At 39.8% G+C, this 19,673-nt stretch overlaps 2 long non-coding RNA genes across 2 annotated transcripts in view; both read right to left on the reverse strand.

Annotated features, from left to right (window-relative positions):
- The window catches only part of LOC139039723 (uncharacterized), a 37,117-nt gene extending 35,244 nt beyond the window's left edge, over positions 1 to 1,873 (reverse strand). The window contains exon 1 of the long non-coding RNA XR_006528197.2: positions 1,692 to 1,873. This is a non-coding gene — a long non-coding RNA (uncharacterized lncRNA). The remainder of the gene's footprint in view (positions 1 to 1,691) is intronic.
- Positions 1,874 to 6,515: 4,642 nt separating this feature from the next.
- Positions 6,516 to 19,014, reverse strand: LOC139045404 (uncharacterized). Its single transcript, XR_011503734.1, has 3 exons — positions 18,910 to 19,014; positions 18,482 to 18,681; positions 6,516 to 9,946 (listed from the first exon to the last, which is right to left on the reverse strand). It is a non-coding gene; the product is annotated as an uncharacterized lncRNA (long non-coding RNA).
- Positions 19,015 to 19,673: the final 659 nt, after the last annotated feature.

Genomic DNA, 19,673 nt, shown 5'->3' on the forward strand with positions numbered 1-19,673 from the left:
GAAATCCTACCATTTGCAACAACATGGATGGACCTTGAAGGCATTATGCTAAGTGAAATAAGTCAGACAAAGACAAATATTATATGATCTCACTTATATGTAGAATCTAATTTTTTAAAAAAACCACCAAACTCATAGAAAAAGAGAGAGAGATATGGTCACCAGAGGTGGGGAGTGGGGGGAGAGGGAATTGGAGGGAGGCAGTCAAAAGGTACAAACTTCCAGTTGAAAGATAAATAAGTACTGGGGATGAAATGTACAAGATGATGACTATAGCTAACACTGCTGTATGATACAGAGGAAAATTGTTAAGAGAATAAATACTGAGAGTTCTCATCACAAGGAGATTTTTTTTTCTTTTCTTTTTATTGTATCTATATAAGATGATGGATGTTCATTAAACCTATTGTGGTAATCATTTCACAATATATGTAAATCAAATCACCATGCTGTCCGCCTTAAACTTATACAGTGATGGATGTCAATTATTTCTCAGTAAAACTGGGGAAAAAAAGAAAGAAAAATAAACAGTTAAGATGGCAAAAAGAAAAACGTGTTGGAAGTTCATGTAAGAGAACCCCCAGACAAATGATATCCCCTGGGGAGACCAGATTTCAGTTAGGGCAGAAGATAGGGAAAGAACTCTGTAAAGAGGCTAAAAATACAAGAGAGTTTGTCAGCATGCACAGGCAGGTCCAAGGGTTTGATGCAAAGAGGGGTTGGAAGGAGTGGTACGCAGAAGGGAAGAGAGGAGGAATCAAAGCAGGACAGGGATGCGGGGATGCGCCTAGAGAAGCAGTTATGACCCAGGGGCACAGCTGCCAAGGACAGCTGTGATGTGAAGCCTGGCAGAGTTCTCTGCCTTCAAATTTCCAAAAGAAACTTTGAAAAAAACTTGTTTTGATGCTAGAAAACCATGGCATTTGCTCAGGGTTCCAAAGAGCATGTTGGTGAAAATATGATGCCTCCAAAATAATCTTTTTCTGGGTGTGCAGGGCAGGATTTTCTTTTACCAAAAACGTAGCTTGTGGTGGAAGCTACAGTAACTCCACTGACAAATAAGAGGGCACACATCTGTCTTGGTGGCACCCACTGCTGCCTGGACTGGTCAAGTAAGCTGTCCAAGCTCACATAGTCTGCCAATGGTAAAGCTTATATTCAAACCCTTGTCTGATGGAATCAAAGTCTGGGCTTTTTGCACCAGGTTGCCTCTACATAAAGCTATTCTATCGATATCTGTTCTATCAATAGCTATTCTAGCTCTTTCTCAGGGTCACTGTAGAGAATAAATGAGTTTATATTTGCAAAAGCAATCAACTTTGTGAGCAGAGATACATCATACAAATATTAGCCACTAGCATTACCAAGTAATTTATTACGTGACAGTATGAGATGCATACTGGAAAAAAAATATGAAGTTCCATAGAGTAGGGTAGAGAGGCAAAGCCAAGCCCCATGGGGAGTGACTTGGCAGGGGATCATGGTAGAGATGAGACTGGAGCTGGCCTTTGAATGATGGGTTTCATTTTCCCCGAAGATATTCTCCTCTAGATTTTCAGAAATACCCTTCCTATCTCCATTTCAACTAAGCTGAGGAATTTCAGCCTTTAGTAAGGAATAGGGAGAAATCATCAAGGCCCCACTGCACAAACTGAAGCCAGGTGTGCCATGGGGGAACAGAGCCCACCTACCTCACAAGGTCATCATCCTCCCTTGGCAAAAACACTCCTTGCTGCTTCAGCCCAACTCCTGGGGCCTGACCTCTTTTTCAAGCCTGTAGTCAGCCTGCTTATCGGGTCTGACCTCCTCCAGCTGGATCTTGTTTTGGACTTGGCTCCTTTCTTCTCAGCTGTTTCCATTTTAGGCCTCTGTTCCTGATTCTTGAAAGCAAAAGTAGCCAAGCCCCTTCCCTCTGCCCAGGGCAAGGCAAAGAGATTGTATTTGGGCACCATGGACCTAGATAGGACAAAAGAGAGGTGTCCATCATTGGCCTTCTGGCGGAAGCCTCTTTTGAGTAAGCTGAGCCTCTCCTAGAGTTTAGGATTCAGAAGAACAGGGCTACATATCTCAACATGTTAGAACAGGGTGAAGAGAGATTTCAGAAGGAAGGAAAAGGCAATGGCCTTATTTTCCGGGTTGTGGCTGAAGACACTAGAGGTAGCAGATCCCTGAGCATCTATTATCCACTTTCCATGTTGAGCAGTTGAGCTACTGATGAGCTACTTCTGTCGTAGCTTTTATCCAGCTATGAGGCCCAGTGTGTTTAGAACTAGAAACTCACCCATCCTGCCGTGTAAACAACAAAAACAGACAGAGACCTGTCCTTACATTTCTGTGCCACAGATTTGGGAGTGTGCCTCCACTTTCAGGAGCAAGTGGCTTCCTGGAAGACTAAAGGGGATAAGAAAAAAAAGCAAGACTAATTCTCCCTACTGCCCACTCTCAGGCCACTGCCCTGCCTGCCCCCCCCCCCCCCTTCCTGCAAACAACCCCTCCTACTCCCCAAGGGCTGCCATTTTGGAGCCAAAATCCACTTTGTCAGCGCAATAGCAGCCCTGCCTTCTCTTGCTCTACACACCATGTGACCCTGGAGAACCTCCAGGGCATATTTCATCTGGCATCAGCAACAAGAGGTCACCGTGACCCAAAACTTCCTGCATTCTCAGGCCTGGCAGCGCCTGCCAAAGCCAGCCATGGCGGGGGAAGGAGAGCGCCACTCGGGGGGAGCTGACCAAGGGTGGTGTCCGCCGCCCTGCCTGCCAGCAGACAGCAGCACTGGTTTTCCACTGCCGGCCATTCATTCGACTTGGCCAGCTTTATTCCTTCCCTGGGACCAAGTCAACAAGCTGAGACCAGAGGAGCTGTGACTCTGGCACGCAGAGGAAAGCCATTTCTGTTTGCGTGCTCACCATAGGCAGCAGCTGGGCTCAGTGGCCCCCAGAGATTCTGATTTCCCACCTGTCCTACCTGCTGGGCACTGCCGTGTGACAGGGTTCAAGACTCCCAGGGATTGCTGCCCGCCCCCCTCTTTTTTTCCTACAGAGGAAAAAACAAATCATTATAGAGACCAGAGACTTCATGTTGAATTTTGCTCAAAGACAATGAAAGTGAACCTCTAAGGCTGGGAAATGATTTTAGTATCAGTTTACAGGGTCCCCTTCCATGCAAGAATCATAAAGTTTTAGGGCTAGAAAAGATCGTAAACCATCCAAGTCAGTGGTTCTTCATTCAGTTTGGTAAAGAGACCTTTGAGTAACTGATGAAAACAACCCACTCCCTGCCCTAGGAAAAAACCCACAGACCCATAAGATTTTGGTCTCAATTTGGAGAATGTTGGGACTCCTGAAGCCCATCTGTGGATGTTCTCGTCTGCCTCTAGCCCTGTTCCTTTCCCCTTCAGCCCGTCAATTTGCAAAAGGGAAAATGTGAGGCCCAGAGAGGGTGTTGGCTCTTGCAAGGATCAAGCCTGGATGTGGTCCTGCTGCACCCAGATCTCCTGATTCAGGGCCTTTTGTAATGGATTGCATCATGCTTTCTTCCCTTGCTCTTATTTTCTTTATTCTTATCATCTCTCATTTTCTTCATTTTTCCCCTTTCTGCTTTCTCTCCTTAGTTCTTTCTCTCTTTCTTTCCCTCATCCCACTCTTTTCTTCTTTCTTTCTGCCCTGTGCCTCAGGCACCCAATCGACTGATCAAGTCTGAGCTCTATGGTCCTCTGAAGAGGTCACCAGCTCCTGCTGATTCAAAAGATATAAGGTGTAAATCAAGGAAAGAATGAAATTGCAGAAAGGAGTGAAATCAAGGAGAAAATCTTGTGTCTCTCCCCAAATGTTCAGTATAGATCTAGTGCAAATGTGTTTTCATCCTTAATAAAGAAGAGACAACTACATAAGGGGGAGAAATTCAGAAACCAGTCCTGTAGATCAGTGGTTCTCAAAGTGTCATCCAGGGACCCCTCCTATCTCTGAGACCTTTTGAGGAGGTCTGCAAGGTCAAAAGTGTTTTCCCCATGATGCTAAGATGTTATTTGCATTCTCACTGTGTTAACATTTGAACTGATTGTGCAAAAAAACACTGTGGGTAAAATTTCTGGGGCCCTAGCCTGTATCAAAGCATTGAAACCAAGTTGGACTCATGGTCATTATAATCTTCACTGCCATGAAAACCAGTTTTTTAAAAAAGTAAATTTCACTTAAGAATGCCCTTCAAGAAGCAATTAAAATTATTTGTTTTATTAAATTTAGAATTTTGAGTACACATCTTTTTCTGTTCCATGACAAAAGGGAAAATGTGCATAAAGCATTTTTGCTGCATACTGACGTGTAATAGTTGTCTGAAGGAAAAGTGCTTATGCAAATAAGATGGAAGCTATGCCAATCACCTTTTTCCAGTTTTACCTGGAAGAATGACTGACAAAGTATGGTTGTTTAAACCTGTATATTTGGCAGACATTTTATTAATAATGAACAAAGTGAGGCTGTCACTTCAAGGGCAAAAATGACAATACCTTTTGCCAATCATAAATTCAACCTTTTGATAAAAAAATTAGAATGTTGGAAAATGTATATCCACCATAAACTTAACTGCTTTGCAGGACTGAAAACTTTTCTGAATAGATAGAAGGTGATATTGAGAAATGTGGTTATTTGGAATGAAATGCATCAACATTTGAAAGATCAATATAAGTCAGTGAACCAATATTTCCCAAATGACCAATGCATAGTGTGACAAAACCATGCATGGGAAAAATAGCTATTTATAATGCAAGATAGACTAGTGGATTTTAATATAACTGGGTATAAAATGTTCATTAATATGGTTCCAGATTTCACAATGCTCCTAAACTTTAAGAACCTACCACGTATTGAGTTTTGATGTAGTAGCAAAGAAAAATGTCTACAATTATCTGAAAACGTTATTAAAATATTCCACCCTTTTTCAACTGCATATCTGTATAAGGCAGAATTTCCTTCATCTACTTTTAACTAAACAACATATTATTGCAAATTGAATATAAAAGAATATAGGAAAATCTACCAGTCTCAATTAAACCAGACTTTAAAGAGATTCACAAAATGTAAAACAATACCATTTTTCTTTTGGAAAATGTGCGAATTTGTAAATTTTTTTAATTTCTCAGTTTTAATTTCTACTACAGTAAACATGAATAGATAAAACCCACACAAGCAAAAGCTCTTTGGAGTCCTCAATAATTTTAAAGAATGCAAAGGAGTCCTGAGGCCAAAATGTTTGAGCACCACTGCTGTAGACTGTTATAGGAGGAAGCAGAGATAAATCAATGCAGCACTCATTTACTGAGCATTCAATACAGATACGGCTCAGTGCTGAGTACTATGGGGGATGCAGCTCTCACAGACCTCAGAGTCTAAGACGAAGATAAGACATACAGGTCCATAATTGCTCTGGGAGAACAGGAGTGCCCCTGGAGAGAAGAAACAAGGCACCACCAGAGCTCCACTTGGATTGGAGGGCTAGAAAAGTCTTCACAAGGGGGAGACAACAGTTGGGAAGCCTGAATAAAAACTGAGCATTCAGAAAACAAAACCAAAAAAGAGGCAGAGGGATGGGGTGGGGTTGGTGCCTGTCAACAGAGAGAAGAGCAGAGGGACAGGAGCACAGAGGGTGTATTGAGTGGAGAGCAAGCATTCCTTTAGATGCAACTGAGATATGATTTGCAAAGCTTCATGGGAGAAGCCTCTTATACCATTGGTGCTCAATAAATGTTTCCAGCTGAATCTGTGTATGCAAACAATGAGAGACTAAGCCATGGATGGGTTTAGCTGTGTCTTATCATCCCCACTTCCCACAGTACATGTGAGAAAATTTTGTGGACAAAGCTGGTAGAGGCCAAAAGAACTGAGATGATTCATACAAAGTGCAAATAAGAGGAAGAGTGAGCCCCTGACCAAACTCCCCTCTCCTGGCTTCAAGGTCTCCTTCACCAGACAATTCCTTTTGAAGTCAGGCCCTGGCTGAGATCCCCTGTCCCAACTTGAGAAGGACACTGAAAGAATAAGGTGGAGACAGACACAAGCCTTGAGATTTATCATTTGAAGCACTTCTGAACACCCACTCCCTGATAGGAGCAATGGGGATTCAGAGACGAGAAAGATTCTGTTCTTATGCTCACAGTCTCTTAAATAAGACATTCAGCAGAGAGACTCATCTGACCATGACTGAGAGAAGATTGGGCTACCCTAAGTAGCGAGCACAGAGCACAGAGAGGAGCTCCATCAAAAGGATGATGAAGCTTTCCAGAGAGGATGGAGAAGATGGGAATGACTCAACAGATTTTTAAAGGATGGAGATACAGAACTCTAATTAATGAATTCAAAGGCTACTGAAGGGCTGTGAACCTTCTTTCCTCTAGGTCACCAGCACAGCAAGGACATTCCTTGCCTGTCACGGCAAAGACATTCTATTTGTGTGTGATGCAATATTCTCAATGCAAGGGTGAGGAAGAGAGATGCCGCTGAGACTCAATTTTTCCCAGCTTTATTGAGGTATTATTGACATATAACATATGTGAGTTTAATGTACAATGTAATATTTAATACATGAATATATTGCAAAATGATTACCACAATAAGGTTGGTTAACACCTCGATCCTTTCACATAATTACCATTTTTTGTGTGTGGTGATAACTTTTAAGATCTACTCCCTTAACAACCTTCAAGTGTATGATACAGTATTGTTAATGATGTACATTAAATCCCCAGAACTTATTCCTCTTATAACTGGAAGTTTGTACCCTTTGACAAATATTTTCCCATTTCCCCTATGCCTCAGCCCCTGACAACCACCATTCTATTCTCTATTTTTTTTAGTTAGGCTTTTTAAGCTTCCATATATAAGCAAGAACAAACACTATCTTGCTCTTCCTGGCTTATTTCACTTAGCATAATGCCCTCAAGATCCATTCATGTTTTCGAAAGTGGCAGAATTTCCTTCTTTTTTATGGCTGAATGATATTCTGTAAATAGTTACCACATCTTCTTTATCCATTCATCAGTTGATGGACACAATCCATGTCTTGGATATTGTGAATAATGGTGCAATGAACATGGGGGTACAGATATCACTTTGAGATAATGATTTCATTTCTTTTGGATACAGACCCAGAAGTGGGATTATTAGATCACATGGTAGTTTTATTTTTAATTTTTTTATTTTTTGGTGAGGAAGATTGGCCCTGAGCTAACGTCTGTGCCAATCTTCCTCTATTTTATATGTGGGATGCCACCACAGCATGGCTTGATAAGCGATGTGTAGGTCCATGCCCAGGATCCAAACCCACAAACCCCAGGCCACCAAAGTGGAGTGCACAAACTTAACCACTACACCACTGGGCAAGCCTCTATTTTGAATTTTTTTGAGGAAGCTCCATACTGTTTTCCATTGTGGCTGCACCAATTTATATTCCCATCAACAGTGCTCAAGGGTTCCCTCTTTTCCACAGGCTCACCAATACTTGTTATCACTTTGTCTTTTTGATGATAGCCATTCTAACATGTGTGAGGTGACATCTCATTGTGGTTTTGATTTGCATTTCCCTGATGAATAGTGATGTTGAGCATCTTTTCATGCACCTGCTGGCCATTTCCAAGATCCAGTTATGAATATGCCACACATTATCTGTGCTCTGGTCTATGACTCCCCACTCTCTCCTTTCCCACCATTAGAAATCTTGTCAGTTGTCGGTACCCAAATCTGCATCTGGCAGACAGCCTCTGCTGGACCAGCAATCAAAAGGTAAATGGTGTCCAGTTGCACTGCAGACAGAGCCTTGTAGGTACCCAGGTCAAATGAGACAGTAGCTACTGTAGATCAAGCCTCCGTTTCACCTTCACAGAGCCTTTCTTGCATCTCCCTCTCTCAGTAGGCAGGGCCAAAAGAATTGCATTCGTACCCTAGTCTTGAGCCAAAATCTCTCTAAGGAAGGCTACAATCAATACATATGACACAAGACTGATATGATGTCCCAGAACTGAGGGAGCGTCTGCAAAACTGATGCCAATCGTTTCCTAAGGTTGTGCATTTTCTTTCCCCAGGATGGATGAGCCTGCTCCCTGCCTCAACCAGAGCCAGGAGGAAGGCTACTGTGATGGATGGCAGCAAAGGGATTATCACCTCTTAAGAAGGGGTATTACGTAGTTCTATCACCACCCCTATCAGCACTGGCATGCACAGAGATTCAGCTCTACCCATCATTTCTAAAAATGCCCACATTTAAAACACTTCCTCTTAGGGGATTGGCTGCCAATACAAGTGACACCATGAGAAAATTAATTATCCCTGGGAGAACTTTAGTGCCATAACTCACAGAGCTGCATTTGTCAGAACAAATGACGCAAACTTAAGATGCAAGCAGGAGTCAGGGAGGAAGGGGAGGGATTTCAGCAGGATAAATAGCAAGTTGAACTCCAAAATCAAGGCCTCAAAGCAGTCCAGTCAACCCAGGACCGTTAAAGCACCATTTAAAAAGGAATCTCAGAGCATTTGAATAGATATTTTTTGTTCACAAAGCTTTAAAAGTGAGAGATTCAGAGGAGTAGTGGAGTGAGGAGAAGGAGGAGGCGGTTAATGGAGTATTTGAGGAAGTAGAAGAAAGGACTAATTGTGCTGACAATTAGCGCTGACAATATATGTCTTGTGAGATCCAGGTGAAATGCTGCCTGTTCCTGACTTCCACTTGCTCAGGTGGAGTGAGGCCCCATTCTCCACTTACCTCATCCGATACCCTTTACATAAGCCTGTTGTAACACCCATAATGTTTTGTGGTGCTCTGTTCCTAAATCTGTCTTCCTATAGGACTCTGATGGCCCATGAACTCAGGGACTTGGTGAAATTGTCTTTGTGTCCCATGACTCGAGCCTCAGACTAAGCCCGTGATAGGAGCTCAGTGTGTTTAGAGGCTAGACTTTGAGTGAGACTCAAGTGACAGACTGAAAAATGAACAATTGAGTAAAAATGGAGATAGACTCAAGCAATGTTCCAAGGGCTGCTCTGACCATGTCAATTCTGTTAGGATGCTTTCTTTACCAAGAATAATACTGTGTGATCTTGATTAAAGACAATTAGAACAGCTCTTGGAGGTATGGTAAATATCAAAACCTAAAGAAGCAGATTTTGGTAAATATAAAAAATTGAGATTAGGTTTCCTTTGCAAAACAAATACCTTTAAAAACTGAGAAAACATTTTCAAAAACGTGAGCTTCAGATTTCCAAGAACGTTACATGTTGGAAATTTGTGGCCTGAGCCCAAAACACAGATGGCTTCCCCTGCCTTTCCATTGTCCATCCACATCTTGAAAATTATAAGACAAATCCTCGAGATGAAAGATGACATTAAGCTGCAAATTCAAATCAGTCAGGTTTGAAGATTTAGATGGCTTCCTCTCTGGCGTCTAAGTAAATATTACCAATAAAGTCCCTGCAAGTCCACAAAATAAAAGACCATTTTATTCATCTCAGAAACAATCCATACAACACAGAACAAGATGTCTCTCCAACGAATTTGTAAAAATCGGCCGTTTTCTAAGCCAAAATTAATATTCCTCCTGTTCTTGTGGGTCATGTCTGTAAGGTCACTACAACCAGAGCTCTTTCTGAATGCTGAAGGCTACTCAATTAATCTTCCTGTTTACAGAGATTTGGAAGCATTTAAGGAAGGTCAAAAACTAACACCAAGAAAAATGCAGCTATGTTTCCCACTGCTGTGTTCTCCTTACCCCGTTCCTGTCTCTTTATTTGCTCCCTCTCTCCGCTTTCTCTTTTTTCTTTCTTCTTTCTTCTCTTCTGTTCTCTCTCCCCTTCCCATTATACAGGGTTTGGCTTATGAGTATTATTCAATTATCCTGGAATATTTGGGCAATTTCATACAAATGACTGTGTCTTCAACATGCTTCTACTTACTCACAGAACTGAAGAAAGAAAAGAAGATATGGTTAGAATAAAGATAAATGTGTTCTTCAATCTAAGTGAAGTAGAGGGCGCCAGCAAAAAAACAGACAGAAAAGAAGAGTTGACGTGGTTTAGATTTTCAAAATTTGACAAGTTCCGTCCATTAAATGAGTTGACACACGTAGCACCTAGAACAGTGCCTTGCAAGCTGCAAGCGCTCAAAAATGTTAATTTCATTGTTTTTATCATCACCATAAGTATTAGCTAAGCTAGTCAGACCTACCCCCAGCTTGCACTAACCAGTTGGTAGCAGTGGGTTTGCCCATAGGCTAAAACAGTGAATGTTAGCTCTGAAGTTTGGGGGACTGTGTGTAGAACCCCTACATCTACTATCCAACCTACTGTGCACTCCTCTGAGCAGTGTACCTGCTCCTCACCCGCAGTCACAGGAGCAGATAAGCAGCAGCTAATTCAGACAACCAGGAATTTAAAAAGAGAAAGGAAAAAAAAGAAAAGAACAACATTTGAGGAGTACCAACAACAGAAGAGAGAAGCCACAAACTTAACAAATGTAAGTATTAATACTCAAGAAACAGAGTTAATAGAGGATACCAAGGAAGACTTTTAGGATTAATGATGAATATCTTCAGAATGATTAAAGGGAATGTCACATCCATGAAGAGGCAGCAGCTAGAGCCCTGCTTCCCAAAGTGTGGTCCACATCACCATGTTCTGGGAGCTTGTTAGAAACTCAAGATCTCAGGTCTCTCCCCAGAATGACTAAAGCAGAACCTGTATTTTTACAGGAGCCACAGGTAACTTGCGTACCCATGGACGTTAGTGGAGCACTGAGCTGCAGGGCTGGGCATTTGAAATTTTGATTATTGAAAAAAAATGATTAGTGGATGGAAAAGCAGACATAGATTCAGCTGAATTGAAAATCAGTGAGTCAAAAGCCCCAACTGAGGTAGTTTCTTTTAGCACTGCATCTGAGCTCTCATTGGCAAAACTAGACCTTAGGAGAAAATGAAAAGAAAAAAGTAATTTTGTTAGAATCCTATACTTACTATATAAACTACCAGTGAAATAAGAGAGCAAAATAAAGACAGATGTATTTAGGAGTGCAAAGATTCAGGAAAGGTACCACCCTCATGCCTCCTGGGAATGAGTAGGGGTGGGCAGAGAATGAAATTATCTGAAAGACTTGTCTGAAGGACAAAGAAAATAAATCAAAGAATAAATAATACATAAGATTCAAGAAACAGTGGTGAGTAAATGAAGTGGAAAACCCAGATTAAGTTTAAATAATTCTTGATTCATAATTTAAAAATATTTATAACTAAAATCTCAATTAATCTCAAAGTGGCAGGTGGTAGAGGGAAGACAGAGAAGAGGGAAGAGAAAAAATACTTAGGTTCTTGTCTCGTTTAGGGAAGAATAGAGGTTTTGAATAACTCTAGATAATAATCGCAAAATATGCTTATGAAAGTCTAGAAAAGATGAGTCTAATCCATAGTGACAAAATTATCAATGGTTAGTAGAGCTGGAGAGGAGGGGAGTGGGAGAGGTATTGTATGGGAGTGGTACAAGATGTTTTGGGAGGGATGAAAATGTTCTATATCTCAATTGTGGTGGTTAAATGAGTACAGAAATTTGTCAAAATTCAGCAAAATATACACTTAAAATAGGTACACGATATTATATGCAAATGATACTTCAACAAAGTTGATTTTTAAAATATATGTCATATATACAAAGGTAACTGTCAAAAGAATAAAAATTACATGTGCCATTTCCAAAACACTAGAAGGAGAAAGAGGGTGAGGGGAAGCTTGATTCACTTAACAAACACAAGTGGGGAGAGAAAAACACATAATGATAGTAAATATAACTAACATTTCTTCAGTACTCTTTTGCAGGCAAAGTTTTAGATACTTTACATATAATAATTTTCTTGATCCCTATAACAAGTCAATGAATTAAGCACGATTATAGGCATTCTCATTTTATTAATGAAGAAACTGAGGCACAAAGGATTTATGCAACTTAACCAATGTTAAACACCTAATATGACAGAGCTGGGGTTCCAAGCCAGGTCATATAACATTCTGCTCTCCTACTTTTCATAGTAAATAAAAAACCTAAACTAAAATGGAAGAAACAATTGCAAAAATGTCATTAATCAAAGCAAAAGAGGTTGTAATAACCTTTCCTCTTATAAGTCAGACACTAAGATTTGTTTAAAAAAATGAAGCTTAGCTATAAGTTATTTACAAAAGACAATATCTAAAACAAGATCAAGAGAGGTCAAAAATAATATTTAATGCATTTAAAAGATATACCAGATAAGTACCAAAAATGAAAGTAGATATATTAATGTTAACATAAAAGGTAAAATTCAATGGGGGGCGGCCCTGTGGCCAAGTGGTTAAAGTTCCATGTGCTCCACTTTGGCAACCCCGGTTCACGGGTTCGGATCCCAGGTAGGGACTTACTCCACTCATCAGCCATGCTGGGGAGGCATCCCATATGCAAAGTAGTGGAAGATTGGTGCAGATGTTAGCTCAGGGCTAATCTTCCTCAGTAAAAAAAGAGGAGGATTGGCAATGGATGTTAGCTCAGGGTGAATCCATCTCAAAAAAAAGAAAAAAGATAAAATTCAAGATGCAAATATTTTAAGATACCAATGAGGAATATTTTAAATTGGTAAAAGGTACAATTAACCAAGAAAATAAATCCGTCATTAAAGTTCTATATACCCAATAACACAGATTCAAATTATACAATGCATAAAATATGATGAAGCAAAACCTTAGTGAAAGATTTTAATACATCTTTCTCAATATTTGACATTTTAGGTAAACCAAAAGCATGTAAGGACCTGAGTATTTCAACTAACAAAGTATATATATATTGTTTCCAAACACTGCATATTCACAAAAAATAACCTTTTATCAGGCCACAAAGAAATTTTAGTAAATTTTGTAAAGCAATAATTATATAGATCAAAGTTTCTGACTTTAATGCAACAAAGTAGAAATTAATAACAAAGTGTAGCCATTCTCTTCAAAAAGTGACAATATACTTGGAAATTTTAAAATATTATTTTTTTTTTTTTTTTTTTTTTTTTTTTTTAAGATTTTATTTTTTCCTTTTTCTCCCCAGAGCCCCCCGGTACATAGTTGTGTATTCTTCATTGTAGGTTCTTCTAGTTGTGGCATGTGGGATGCTGCCTCAGCGTGGTCTGATGAGCAGTGCCATGTCCGCGCCCAGGATTCGAACTGACGAAACACTGGGCCGCCTGCAGCGGAGCGCGCGAACTTAACCACTCGGCCACGGGGCCAGCCCCTTAAAATATTATTTTAAGTAATGCTTCTGATCAAAATTTATTTTGAAATGAATGACAATGAAAATTTTACATGTCAAAACTTGCAGGATATAGCCAGTGTAGGAAAATAATACTGAGAGAATCTGTATGTTCTTCAATACATGTAGTAACAAGCAAGAAATATTGAAAATAAATTAACTAAGAATCCAATTAAAAATGCCATAAGGTAACAATAAAATAAATCCAGACTGTTGAAGAAGTAATTAATGAGTATTAATAATATACAAAATGATAAATTTTAGGGTGGATCAATAACTCCAAAAGCTGTTTATTAAACAACTAATAAAATTGACAAACACCTGGCAAATCTTGCAAAGAAAAAGAAGAGAGCCACAACCATATGAAAAATAAAACAAAGGATTTTACTACCAATATAGAGGAGATTTTGAAATGAGAATACTATTTATAAGTTATATTAGTAAATTTGTAAATCTAGACAAGATGGATAACATAATATCCTAGGAAAGTGTAAATTACCACACGAACTCGAGAAAACTCTTGAAAAACCTGAAGAGCAAGTAATCAGAAGAGAAAACTGAAAGAGAAAAAGAGATATCTTTCCATTAAACCAATCTCAGGTATTTCATGGGTAAATTCTACCAAACCTTTAAGGAAATATTCTGAAGTATTTTTTCAATAAGCAGCTTCTCATTTGATTCTATAAGACTAGCAAATCCTGATTTTAAACCATAGAGAATTAGCCACCAAATCAGTCAACTGGACTTATGAACACAGATGAAGAAACCCGAAATAAAATGTCTTAATTATACCTTTTACAAGAAAGCATTATATATCAGAGAGAGAGAGAGAGAAAATATCTGTTAGGACTTGAGACACCTCAGTGGTAATTTACTGCAATCACCTCACTTTAAAGAAGAGTTTGATGTCTAAAACGGGAAATTACTAAAGTCCTAGGAAGTAAGTGACACTAACTTGCCCCCTAATTCAAGTGCAACGCTCTCTTCACTGCCTGAGCTGTTCTCTAAAGTCTTACGTTCCTCTCTTCCCCTTACCTCACACACAAATCACAAATACTCTGTGTACCTAGAGTGAGCACAGGAGATAGCCTGAAAATATCTTGGTATAGATGTTTTATTAATGGGTTAAGTACATTTAGAAATAACTGAAATAAACTTGGGATTTTTGGAATCAACCCTAACATTTGGGGTCGAAGAGAATGACCATGAACTTTCTCTGTTAGAGCCAAAATACTGGAGTCCTTAAACCATAGCTCTGACTTATCATAAGCACTAAAATGTTCTTATGGGTACCTAGAGAAGTCTTCCAAATTTTCTTGGTATATATTACCTGTCTTGATTTCGTTTCCTCTTCCGGTATCCACTGGATAAAAAATGAATTTTCTATATCAAGAGAATTTCAGAGGATGTGATATACTTAAAAACCATAATATTTACAACTTAAAAGCTGTAAATAAATTTCCAGTGTCAGAAAAGCAGAGGGAAATTGAAAATAAACGTTAGGACACAAATTCTATAGAATCAGAAATAATACTTCCTGAGCATTAAGATTAAAAAGACGTGGTTCAACATCATTCCTGTTTTTCTTCACTTACCCACTGAGCAAATATCTAGAGTATGCATTATGTGCTAGGCTCCGTGATAAATGCCACACATGGTAACAATTACAGTTAGTTACATCCTTTAAGATCTGTTTGTTTCTGGGTAAAATACAAGAAGCAGAATATGAATGTTTCCCATATAGCAGTGATTTCTCTAAGCACAAGATTTTCCAGCAGCAGAATTAGATCTTACTACAGCAATTGCTGAAGAGAACTTGAATCAGATGCAGTCCCCTCTCTAAAAAGGTTACTATTTAGTAAGAAGAAAAGACACAAATAACAACATAAGGAAGAATGAGATTGGCATAATTGAAAGGAATAATCAGAAGAGCAGAGAATATTTTCAGCTGGAGAGATAAGGGATAGCTCCAAGGAAAACTTGGGATTAGAGCTGATCTCAAAGAATGCATAGGATTTGTTTATATGGAGATGAAAGAAAGTGTTTCAAGTTGATGGAACAGCATTAAAAAGAAGTTAGGAATAGAAAAGCACAGGGCACACCTTGGAAAGACCATTTATTCCACTTGAAAGTTACAAGGAGATAAGTGTGTATGTAATTTGGATACAACTACAATATACAAACTAAGAGTTTGGAAATAGATCATTGTAGATCCCAAATACCAAGTAGGAGGTGAAAATACTACCATCTAAACCCACCTTTACTTCAACTCAAGCCAAGGAACAAATCACTCATTGATTGAATACTCAATTTCATGATTTCATGATTCTTATTAAGATCAAAATAAATGAAATAAATCCTTATCCTCAGTACAGATGGATTTCTTTTCTTCAATGAGTTTCTTAAAGGTAACAATATTTCTATCTTTAAATTTTTCATTATGGATCAGGTCACTTATTCCTGGGGAGTGAAAATCTTTCAACTATAAAGCTGTTGTTGCTATTCTTAAACTGGAAAGAAGATTGCAATCTCAGTATAAATGTTTGCTTTTATGGGTCCAATATCTGAAACCCACTTTTCAGATGCCTTTTGAAGAAGTTGAGGAAGTTAGTCCCTAGCCCTTGTTGGGAGGGGACTGCGCCTTGGGACACTCCCAGAAGACCGTGTGTCAGATCATCAACACCATCTCCTGTGAGTGATGCAAAAACCAGTCTGTGCTGAGCTGCATCATCTGGCTACGGAACTCCATGGTGAACACACACGCGTACACACTGAAAAGGATCCAAAACGTTAATGTAGACCATGCCTCTATCACCATTAGTCATCTATCTTTTGTTTCCAGATGCTCTGAGACAGGAGTAGCATGGCTTTGGATGGTGGGGATAGCTTATGCTGGAGTAGCTCCTTGATAGACACACCTTCAGGCATTGCCTGTCTGCCACACTACCCCATCTATAGGACCATAATTTACATATGCCCCACTTGGTAATAGAGCCTGTTATTTGCTTTTTGTTTTTTTAAGTCTAGGCTGTACTACTTTATGATTTACTGATTGTGGACAAAATCACTCAGTCTGTGTGTCCTCATGTGTTACACAGGACAATTATACTGTCCTCACAACATTGCTATAAGAATCACATGAGAAAGTGCTTGCACCTGTGCTTGGTAAAGTGCGTACATGTACCGTCTGTTAGGGCTATTGAACATGTTTAAGCATCTACTATTTATGAGGTCACAGAAAGGACAAAAACATGGTTACCTTCTTTCTGGGGTGTGAAGTCTCTCCTGGAACATTCAGGTAAAGTCAAGTGTTTTAAGTATTTGTAGCCACTGTGTAGGCTTATGTAAGCACCCTGTTCTGCTTGGCATCGGGTAATGTGATACATTTAAATAAGACAAAGAAACAACAGCTTTATAAAACTGGCATCAGGTTAGGCCACATCTCAGTGTTCTGACTGGCGGTGGCAGGAGTGGGAAGCCAGAGACGAGTGGGAGAGGGCGCAGTTGTGAGGGAGTGGCGCAGCGAGAGACAGAAACCTTAGTTAAGGAATAGCTTTCTCTAGAGGCTGATTAGAAATGAAAGAAGTTATATTTAGCCTAATTAAGCAAAGGCTACTTTAATTAGGTTGAAGAAAATTTGAGTTGCAAAGGTGGAGAAGACCCTTGGACTTTCTTCAGATTCTTGTCAGAGAGAGGGACAAAGAGATCTTGCTGAGAGAAACATCGGGAATGTCAGCCTGAGAGGAAGTCCGAGGCAAGCTTGAGTAATGAAACAGCTAAGAAGAGTGAATTTTAAAAGGATGTCTCCTTATTTTTAAGATAGAATATATCTTGAGGAGAAAATTTTTTTGGTTAGCAAGTCCTCTTGACAAGCTCAAATTTATTGGTCATTTTTATTTGTGCACTTTATAAAGTTAACATTTTTATTTCTAGATTGATTGTTGTCCATTATTAGAATATCTAATTAATAATACATTAACAGTTGGCTTCATTTCCTGAGTGCCTACTATGTGTCCAATGCATTATGTTTGTCTTTACTGACCCTGATAGGAGGTGTTACTATGTTCACTATAGAGATGAGGACGTTGAGGCTGATAGAGCTGAAGAAACTCTTTCAAAGTCACATAGCCAGTGAAGGATAAAAGGAGGATTTGCAGCTGGACCTGCTAAGCTCATAAGTAATGACATGCTTATAATTCCAAGTCTAGAATTTGTCGATAGAAACTTGACTTAGGCACTTGCAAAATATTTGTTTAATTAACTGACAATAGAATAATACATTTAAGAGATGAATAATGTTAGACCTAGGAGGATCTTTCGGATCAAATCCAAAATCCTCATTTCCCAGACTGCAAACTTAGATCTCGAGAGAGAAGACGACTTGTCCAAGGCAACAGAGTGAGTTTGTGACAAGCTGATGTTAAACTTTGTCTCCTGACCCTGCTCCAGCTGTTCCTGAGGGTCCTTGGACAGACCACAAAGCAGGTTCTTGGCCCAGTCAGACAGCTACAGTGACCATGAGGCACCTAGCCTGGCCTCAGAACCAAACGTCCAGCCAGAGACATCAAAGTTTCCAGGCCCCTGGCTCCATGGCTGTGCTGGCTTCCAGGCAGCGTCAGTGAGAAGTGCCTCCTCCCCAGCTCAGTGCCACCCTTGGTCACCCGGGCCCCCGTGGTTCTGCTTGTGCCAAGAATCTCACAAAATATTTTTTAAACAGATCTGCCAGCTTCCGCCTGCCCTTTCCCCCCACAGTCCACGCTAATTATAGGCACTCAAATCCAGTCAATGGAAAAATATAAGAAATGAGCCATGTCATCTTCTTCCTTTTTCTTGTCATTTTTTCTCCCAGGCTCTGTCCTCACCAAAACTTTATCTCTTTTCCCCCAGTGATGCGTGTGACTGGACACAAATGCAGGTAAATATTTGCTGTGTGTGTGTGCGTGTGTGTGTATGTGTGTAAATGCAACAGGGATATTGTAAGCAGTCAAATATTCTGCTGTGCTTGGAATTAAGGTGCTGGCCTTTTGAAGTGTCAGTCACACAGTTAATGGCTGCTACAGCTGCATTTATAAAAGTTCTAGCCACTGGAATTTACCGCTCATAGCTCAAGAAATTCAAGATAAATTGTAAAGCTTGAAACAGAATCACTCCAACCAAATCGCAGTGAGTGGCAGGGCACCCGAGAGTACCTGTCTCTGTTGCTCAAGTGTAAGGTGTCGCAAGTCTTGAACTGGACGTGGAATTGGTTGTGGGAACTCCATTAACAGGGATGGGTACAGATAAAGACCAGAAGACTGCCCGCAGCCTCGAGGAGTTAGATGACAGAAGTCACCAACTGTGGTCTGGTCTTCCGATAGGAATCCTAACACGCTTCTAGGTTTTTTTCTTCCTGGATGAAGTATATTAAAGAAAACAAAAATTCAAACAGGTCTACATTGAGCCAAGAATCATGATCCACCATTCGTCTTCCCTTGGTTAGTCTTCTCAAAATCTATGTAAGGCCCAGAGAGGTTAATTAATGAGCTGTCCAAAATCATGCAGCCAAGGGTGGCAGAGCCAGGCAAAAACCCAGGTCTTCTCATTTCAAATAGCATGGCTTTCCAGCACGCACACTTACTTCCAGACCATCTTTCCACATGTGAGAAGACACGTCCTCTCATGTTTTCAACTTGTGTGTCCCCGGTCTCATCACTCACCACTGACAGGCTCCTCCCTGAGAGATAGATACATGGTCTACTGTTGCCCACTGGGATGAGGCCAGGTCAACAGCTTATGATCAAATCTCCTCCAACTCTTTACAAATGACTTTAACACCTTCCTAAATCTCTTTTGATCTCAAAATAGAAATGAGTTGAACCTAGATGACTGCCAGGCAAATTCTAACCTCTACAGACAGACAAATACTGCTACAAAAAGGAAAGTTTCATCAGTATGCAATTACAGTGGAGGAAACCTAAAAAATCTAACACCATTAATGTTCTACGACATTTTGTAAATTGTGACATACAGTTTTCACAAGTAGAGAAACAGCGGAAGAGAAGATAGTTATACTGAATGTGTGTGTGGTGAATTTTTTTAATGGAAAGAAATACATCATTAAATTTTAACAAAACTTTAGCATAGAGAGATAATCTCTGTTATTAAATGATACAGAGTGAACCTAGTGAGGTGTTTCTTGGTCTGTATTTCCACCAACTTTTCTGTGTCATTCAATACTTTAGACCATATTTTTTTTCCTATTCTTTCACTGAAGCACGAATTTTGGATTGCCCATTATGTCCGTGCACCTTGCCAAACGAACCATATTTCCTATCCCTACACAATATTGACTCCCTGATCTTCCCCGACTTGTCTTTTCAATCTCCTTCCTGAAATTCTACC

Source organism: Equus asinus, chromosome 5 (assembly GCF_041296235.1).
Source record: "Equus asinus isolate D_3611 breed Donkey chromosome 5, EquAss-T2T_v2, whole genome shotgun sequence".
In the NCBI taxonomy this organism is placed as follows: domain Eukaryota; kingdom Metazoa; phylum Chordata; class Mammalia; order Perissodactyla; family Equidae; genus Equus; species Equus asinus.